The sequence below is a fragment of the Tamandua tetradactyla genome, chromosome 2 (genome assembly GCF_023851605.1).
Source record: "Tamandua tetradactyla isolate mTamTet1 chromosome 2, mTamTet1.pri, whole genome shotgun sequence".
Classification (NCBI taxonomy): domain Eukaryota; kingdom Metazoa; phylum Chordata; class Mammalia; order Pilosa; family Myrmecophagidae; genus Tamandua; species Tamandua tetradactyla.
In genome coordinates this window covers 54,256,279-54,265,345 of record NC_135328.1, presented here as the reverse complement: position 1 = coordinate 54,265,345, position 9,067 = coordinate 54,256,279, and positions in this window count along the sequence as shown.

Here is a 9,067-nt window from a genome sequence, read left to right as displayed (position 1 = left end):
GTGGCTGGTCCTTGAGGGCTACCCTCCCTTGAGTCTTGGCTCTCAGGAGCCCCAGGACAGTCCTGAGCAATGCCAGGATTTTCCTTGGTGATGTCTGGTTTGATGCCTGCTTGCAGGAGCTGTTAGGGGTCACCCCTCTGAAGCCCGGAACCTAGACCCCACATTCCTCCAAGCTTGCCAAAACCTAGAGCTAAGTCACCAGGTCCCCCCCATTCCAACTAATAATAATCAAGCACAGGAAACTGTCAAGTAAGGAAAATAATCCACTTCTGCTACAGATGAGCCACTTGTATGAATCTCAGTGACAACTTGGGAGAGCGGGAGTCACCTAAATCCTTGCTATGCTCATTATCCACATGATGCTATATTTATTCAAGGGGTGCTTAACATCCAGTCAGTCTCCCAAGCCAAGCATGCAACCGGAGATTTGCAGCTATCCTCAAATGGACTGGGCTGGGAGCACCAAAGCCGCTGTGTGGAAGGCCAGTGGGGTGCCTAGGGGACTCCTTTGTCATGACCGGGACCTTCCCCCACTGGAAACTGCCAATGCCCCTTTGGGTGCTTGGCAGCCATGCCACCAAGGGAGGCCTTGAATGGGGGGAAAGATGGGGTTCCAGCTTTTCCTCTGGGGCCCGGGGCAGGGATAGTGCAATGGTACCTTGGCCAGGACTTGCTCTCCTAAGGGAAAGACCCTTCTCTGCACTCAGGTTTTTCTTGCACTCAATTGGAGGAAGGGCCTTAGGCAAGGGGTCAGGAAACCAGGCTCCAGCTCTGGGTTCGGTCATTGCTAAGGCACTCCTGCTGGGGGCTGGGGGTGGGGGAAGAACAGTGGGTTGTGGTTCTCAGCTGATGAACCCCTGATCCTGCCCTTCCCCAGCGAGAGGGAGCCTGCTGAGGCAGGGGGCCAGCGCTGTGCCCATTTTGAGGGGATCAGCGGCTGCTCCGGGTGCTTCTGTCGTTCCCAGCACAGCTGTCTGCATGCCCAGACCCCCAGCTCCCCGTGGCCCCGGGACCTCCCCCCTCCTCCCCTCCCTGCCTCGCTGAGAAGGGCCGGGAAGGCCCGGCAAGGCTCGGCAAGGCTGCAGCTCCCCCGCTAGGTTCCTGGGCTTAGCCAGGGTCTGGTTTCTCAGCCCCGGGCCCGCTCCCTGAGGCGGACGCTCACTCCTTCCAGCAATAAGAACTGTCCTCGGTTGTGGAGAGTACTGTGAAAACAAACCAATGCACTTACTAGGAGGCACACGACTCTTGAAGAAAATGTAAAATGAAACCTTTTTTTTAAAGAAAAAAATTATTCATAAAGAGAAATAAAACGTAATTTTAAAGTAGGCCTGGCTAGAATCTGGATGTTTCCGAAGGGCTGCGGCCGAGCCGTGAGGGGTTGCCGGCACCACAGGGCTGGGCTGTCGCGGGAGTGAAGGTATTGGGGTGGGGGTGGGGGGTCCTCGTTAATGCACCCGTCCTGGCCGCCGCTGCTGGCCGCAGCCCCTGTCTCCAACAGGAACCAGCCCCGGCTGTTCGGTCCTGTGCCAGATATGAGCGCCCCCGCTGGTGCTCTGCTTGGAAGAGGGGTGGCAGGCTGGAAGGTAGAGGTAGGACTGGGGGCGCTGCGCGGCTTCTTGGCCAACAGCAGAGGCCATATGATAGGGTTGGCTAGCACTGGAGGCCGCGGGCCTGCAGAGCCGCCGTCACATGGAAGATGACCGCCAGATCAACGCCAGCCCAGGACCGGCTCTGCGCCATGCGCAGTTGGCAGCTTCCGAAAGGGTGCGGCGTGGGGTCAGAGCTCTGAGAGCAAATGCCTTCTCCTTCTAACAGGACCTTTGGGTCAGGATGGGAGGTGGGGGGCCTGGAGGTCCTGGAGGGGGTGCAGGCTCTGAAGGTGGACATTGGTAAGGCCACCTGGATGACCTTGGGGAAGGCACTGCGCCCCCCAGGGGCCCAGTCACCCCACATGGAAAGAAAGGGGAGTCTGCAAGGAACTGCCCCATGGCAGACATGGGGTGAAGACTGTTCTGCTCTGTTTCCAGGTATTAACTCATTGAATCCTCTCAATAACCCCATTTTACAGAAAAGAAAGCAGAGGAAGAGTGGAACGAGAGGCTGCCCAAGGTCATACATCTGGTAAGAGGCAGACACAGGATTCAAACCCAGCATCCAGAGCCAAGCTCTTGCCAGTGCACTCTCTCTACCTGCTGTGTGTGACCGTGTCGTGCACACACTTGGTGCCCAATAATTAATGATTGCTATTGAGCCTTTGGCTCACTCCATCCTGAGGTCTCAGGGCAGGAAATGCCTTCCTCTCCCCCGCAGGAAGTCTTTCTACAGTTAGTCCTCTTGGCACCCACAACGAGCCCATCTCATGCCTTTGAAGAGGGATACCCAGTCAACTCCAGAACATAAGGCCCATCCTCTGGGGAGGGCAGGGGCCTCCTGACATCGTCACGGAGGACAAGGAACTCCCATTCACCCTGGTCATCAGGGATTTTGTTTCTTCTCTGGGTTCTTCACTTTGCAGGAAACCAAAGGCACTCGGCTCCTGCATCCTGCCTTCTGGGTCTGAGATACCAAAGCAGGAAATTGTGTAACAGGCTTCTTTGGCCACCCTCCACCCAGATGGCTTATGGGTGGTGCATTCTCAGTAGTGGTTTGGCTTCTGGCTGTGGAGTCGTCTCCCAAGCTATGCCCACGAGAGACTGTGGTGTGTGTGTGGTTGTTGGAAACAGAGAACAGGGGTCCAGACAGCAGGACTACGGCAGGAGAAAGCAAAGCTGGATCACGGGACCAAGCCAAAGATGCTTAAAATACGAATCCATAAGCTGGCGTGCGGCTGAACAAGGAGGGAGAGAGGCAGTCTGCATTTGTGGGTAACGATTTTGGGCAGGGAATTTGCAAGGAGGGTGGTTACGAGTAACGTGGATTCCAAGTGGCATTTAATCACACCGCGGAAGCCTCCAGACTCTCAAACTGATAGCAGGTTAAATTTAGAAGTTACAGACTAGGGTGAGACGCAGACACCAGACTCTACCAGCTGCTGTAGGTTCCTCCACAGGCCTGAGCCTGATTTAGGTTTAAGCTTTGCTGCCCTGGCTCACATTTCATGGACTCTTTTTAATCAGACAGATGAAAGGTGGTTGCGGCTGGGTATTTACAGCAGGCCAGATGCAGTTAGAAGCTCTGCCTGCTCCTGCCACTTGTCTTGCTGAATGAGGCCGGGCACGTTGCCTGCTTGAGTTTTCTCATCCGCAAACTCGAGGTGGACATACCTAGACCCTGTCCTCCCCTGGCCTCATTGTCTGGCACCCAGCAAATGCTTAGCCGCCATGTTCAGTAGTAGACGTGCAAATGGGGGTACCTTGAGGATAATAATACTGGAAATCTGGGCTTATATTAGAGACTTGAGGCTCTTCTCTCTTTAAGAATGGCTAAATTTGTTTGCAAAATCAGAGGTCAGGGAGCAGGCTTGGTTATTTCGGATTCTTGCGTCCTCAAACAATACACTGAGTACCAGTCAGTCAGGTGAATGTGGGGATGGCTGAAAACCAGTCCGAGGCAAAAAAGAGGGCACTGCAACTTGGTAGTGGCTGTGAATGTGAGTTTTGGGGTCTGACAGATTTTGTTTGAACCCCAGTACCGCCACCTACAAGGCTGGGGCATTTGTTCTCTCCCTGAGCGACCCTGGTAGCCTTATCTGCAAAATGTGGATATGCGCACACCTCTTGGGGGCACTGTGAAGATTAAACGAGATGCTGCAAGCTCATTTAAGGAATGGTTTAGCACAAGGTTGGTACTTCACAGACGCTGAGTATAAACGCACACCTTTTATATTATTTGCTATTCTACTTACGGCACTTCTGTCTGAAGCCATTGTCCTCAACATCCAGAAGGCGTCCCAGTCTCCCAGCCCAGCACAGCCACTGCTGTTCACAGTAAGTCATCAATAAGTGAGTAAATTATGTTGAGAGAGCTATGTAAAGAAGTTAATGTGCGGTCCTCATTGGAAGATTTCCCTCCCAACTGGTTAAAAATAATAAAATTTCAAGTGCTTAGAGGTAAAATGTCTTCAATCTGAAAAGTTCATTTATCTGGAAAATCCATATTCCCTGAAATGAGGTCTTTCTATGCATGAAAAGGAAGGTAAGAATATGAGGAAAGGTTTAGCTAAGTACAATCTTGAACCTGGATTTCAGGGAGAACTTTGAGGTCTTTTACAAATTCCTCAGGCGTAAGAATTGGGCTGCTCCAATTCTTCTAATTTGGACATGGCTCGTCACAAGATGAATTGTACTTTTGGTACCTAAGAAATTTAACCAAAAAGTTTTCTCTTACATTTTCTTCTAGGACTTCTATAGTTTTAGATTTTAAATTTATGTCTATAATCCATTTTGAGTTATTTTTTGGTATGTAGTGCAAGGTAGAATTTGAAATTGTTTTTTTGGACATGGATATTCAGTTGTCCTAGTATCATTTATTGGAAAAACTGTCCTTTCTCATTGCCTTTTCACCTTTGTTACAAATGATGTTACTCGTATATGTGTGGATTTATTTCTGAGCTTTCTTTTTTTTCCCCAATACCACATGGTCTTCATTACTGTCAATTTATTATGTCTTAGTCAGGTAATGTAAGTCTTTCAAATTTTTCAAAGTTGTTTTGGCTATTATAAGCCCTTTGCATTTCCATATGAATTTTAGAATCAGCTACAAAAAAAAAAAAAAAAAGCCCAATGGGATTTTGATTGGCATCGCATTGCATCTATAGATCAATTTGGAGAGAACTGACATCTTAACAATATGGAGACTTCTGATCCATGAACACACATCTCTCCATTTATTTAGATGTTTAATTCCAATATTTTGCAATTTTCAGTGTACAGATCTTGCACATCTTTTTTCAGGTTTTCACCTAAGTAATTAATATTTTTGATGCTATTGTAAATGGTATTGGCTTTTCAAATGTCAATTTCTGATTATTTCTTGCTAGTATAACAAAATACAACCGACTTTTATATAATGAGCTTACATCTTGCAACCTTAACTCAGTTCTAGGAACTTTTTTTTGTAGAAGTCTTAGGATTTTCTAAATAGATGATCACGTTATCTGAGAATAAAGCCAGTTTTCCTGTCTTCTTTCTTTTGCCTTAGCGCCAGTGCAATATTGAATAGAAATGGTGAGAGTAGACATTCTTGCCCTGTTTTCAATCTGAGGGTGAAAGCATTTTGTCTTTCACCATTAAGTATGACGCTAGAAGTAGATTTTTCCTAGATGACTTTTATCAGGTGGAAGAAGTTCCCTTCTGTTACCAGTTTGCTAATAGAGTTTTTATCAGGGATGGACATTGGGTTTTATCAAATTGTTTTTCTGAATTTATTGAGATGATCATATGTTTTCTTTTTCCTCCTTTTTTAGTTTGGTAATATGGTACCTTACATTGATTTTCAAATATTAAACTAACTTGGATTGCTGGGATAAAACCAACTTGGCCATTATGAATTATCTTTTTAATATATTGTTGGATTTGAGTGCTAAAATTGTAAGAATTTTCTCATCTATCTTGTTGAGGGAAATTTGTCTACAGTTTTCTTGTTTGTAAGTCTTTGTCTGGTTTTGGTATCAGAGTAATGCTGGCTTCATAGAATGAACTGGGAAATATTCCCTCCTCTTCATTTCTGGAAGTTTGTGAAGAATTGGTATTATTTTTTTTCCTAAGACATTTGGTAGAATTCACTAGAATTCTTTTTTTTTACCTCTGGGCAGGTATAGGGAATCGAACCTGGGTCTCCAGCATGGTAGGTGAGAACTCTGCCACTGAGCCACCATTGCCTGCTCGAGAAGTTTTTAAATGATGCATTCAAGTTATTTAACAGCTATAGGGCTATTCAGGTTATCTATTTCTCCTTGAGTGGGATTTGGTGATATCCAGTAATTTATTTCACCAAAGGTATCAAATTTCTTGGCATAAAGATGTAAAATATGGAGTGTCCTTTAAATATCTGAAGGACATGTAGTGCTATTATCTCTCTTATTCTTGACATTGGTAATTTGTGTCTTTTCTCTTTTTTTTTCCTCAATCAGTTTGGTTAGAGGTTAATTAATTTAATTGATTTTTTTCTAAGAACTGGCTTTGGTTTCATTGATTTTTCTTTCCTCCTGTCTTACTTTCTATTTTCTCGACTCAGCTCTGATATTTATTATTTACTTTATTCTGCCTATTTTGGGTTTCACTCACTCTTCCTAGTTTCTTAAGGTGGAAGTGGAAATATTGAGGTGAGTCTTCTTTTTCTAATACAGGTGTTTAGTGTTATAAATTGCCCTCTAAGTATGCTTTAGCACCACAACATTTAATATGTTCATATATTTATTGACCTTTTGAATATCATCTTTGGAGAAATGTCTCTTCAAATCCTTGGCCTAATTGGGTTGTTTTATTTTTTGTTGTTTAATTGTAGGAGTTATTTTTATACTCTGGATATTAAACCCTTAATAACTGGATATTAAACCATTTGTAAATGGTTTCCAAATATTTCCTCCCATTTATATTGTCTTTTCTCTCTTGCTAATGTTCTTTAATGCACAAAAGTTTTAAGTGCTGGTGAAGTCCTGTCTATTTTTTGAATTAATTTCAAAAACCTAATTTTGAATTGGCTGTTGTACATGGTGAGAGGGAAGGGTCCATATTTATTCTTTTGCATGTGGATTTCCCATTGTTTTAGTACCAGTGACTGAAGAGATTCTTTCTTCATTGAATGGACTTGGCACCTTGTAGAAAATCAACTGACGGTAGTTTTGTGGAAGACCATTTACATTTTATATGATTACTGATATGGTTGGGTTTAAATCAAACATCTTGTTATTTCTTTTCTATTTTGTTGTCATACTTTTTTCCCTACATGTTATAAAATGCTCAGTACATTGTTGTTTTTGCTTTAAGCAGTCAGCAATCTTTTAAAGAGATTTAAAAAATACAATTTTTTCACTGAAAAAAATACGATTTAAAAAATATTTACTTATGTAGTCAACCATTTTTTTATCTCTTCATTTTTTTATCTCTCCTTCTTGTTTCAGGGATTCTAATTACTATTAGGCCAGTTGACATTGCACTACAGTTTACTGATGCTACATTCCAATTTTTTTTGTCTTCTCTCCTCATGTGTTTCAATTTAGATAATTTCTATTGCTATATTTGTATTCCCATAAATTCCTATAAATTTCTTAAGATTTGTTCTCACAGTTAAGTTACTTAGAAACAGTTGGGTCTTGCTTTTAAGCATTGTTAGGTGACATCAGAGTGGCATTTTGTTTAGGACTAATTTTTCCCCACTGCTAAGGCAAAACCTCTGGGTACATTTTTTTCTGATGGCCAATGAATTATGACATTTCCCACTCTGACTGGTAGGAATAGGCACTATTCTCTGCCCTGAGAGCTCTGAGGATTGTTGCTTTTAATCCTTTCATGTCATTCTTTCTCCAGATTTGTGCATGTGCTGATTATTACTTAGTTGAATATTTTCTCCTCTCCAATTCTCTGCCTTGTGACCTCAGGGAGCCTACTGGGCTCTATTTGGGTTCTCCTTCTCTGTGTGAAGGTCTGGAAACTTTCTCCAGGCAGTGAACTGGGTAATTGTGGGGTTCACCTTGAATCTTAAGGATCATTGTCCTTTGATGCCTGATGTCAAATGTCTTGAAAACTGATTGAATTTTTATTGGTTTCAGTAAGAAGAGTAAATCTGGTATCTATTAATCCATCTTATTGGAAGCAGAAGTCTGCTGAACCTCATCTCAGCTCACCATGGAATAAAAAGAGTCTATGGGCCACCACCACCCATTCCCACTTTCTATAGGAAAAATAACTCCAAAATAACCAAGAATTAGAGGACATAAGTGATTAAAAAAAATCAAACAGTTTCATTGCTGCAATTTCAGAGAACATAACCATCTGATAAAAGAAAAATCAAAGTATTTCTACGATACATTAATACACCAATAGGCAGCAACTGAAAACCATAACCAACTCAAGGTAACACTGATGCTCACTGAAAAAACTGTGGCACTCCCTAAATTGCAGGGTCCCAACTATCTCTATGTTCACACATGCAGCAGAAGCACTGCCAAGAGTTGCACCATGGCCATCTATCTTAAGAGTGATTTAGAGTCCTCAGTTGACTTTCCCTCTGCTTTTAGTTTATGAATGCCCACTATGGGTAACCCTTTCTAATGCAGCAGGTCACCTTCCTTGTATTAAGAAAGAAGTCTGAGGAATTATGTGAAGAAAGGACTTTCACTTCCAGAGCCATAAGTCTGTCTTAGAAAATGTTCTCCAGAAGGGCTCGTGTGCTTGGGCTGCAGGAAAGTAGCTCTGATACCAATAGCTGAGTTACAAAAGGAAAGGGTTTTGCTGTAAGGGTGAGTCCAAGTTCTGTTTTCTTCTGTAGCCCTCTGCCCTCTCCTACATCTCAAATCTGATATTAGCACCAGAAAAAGCAAAAAAAAAAAAAAAAAAAAAAAAACAGGAGTCATTATTTGGCATCATTAATAAACTTACAAATGGTAATGGATCCCCATAATCAGTTGATAAACAAGATCTTGTTTGCTATTACTTAGGCAGCCAAGCCAAGTATACTTGGAATATTCTATTTGTTCTTGACAGCATTTTAGCAGTAAGACAAGTTAAACATTTTTCATCAAGTATCTAATTGGAAACTAAATTGACTTTTAGAATACAGTGACTCTGTCTACTCAAGGATGTTGCTCTCGTGCCCTGATCACCTTTGAATCATGAACTGATGAAACTGGACCCTTTCTCACCCCAGATTTCCCAGACCAAGCACTTGGGAAGATAACAGAGTTGCAGAGAAGCCCAAAGGTGCTTTCTGATTTTATATCCAAAAGAGAGTAGGTGGACACCACCATGAAAAATCTTATTTCTACAAAAAAAATAAATAAATAAATAAAAAAACAACAACCAGAAAATACATTCTTAAGAGGCAAGGTTTGATTTCTGTATATTGAAAGATTCCAATTTTAGGCCAAATGCATTTTAGGAGACTTCACTACAACACTGATTGCTGAAAA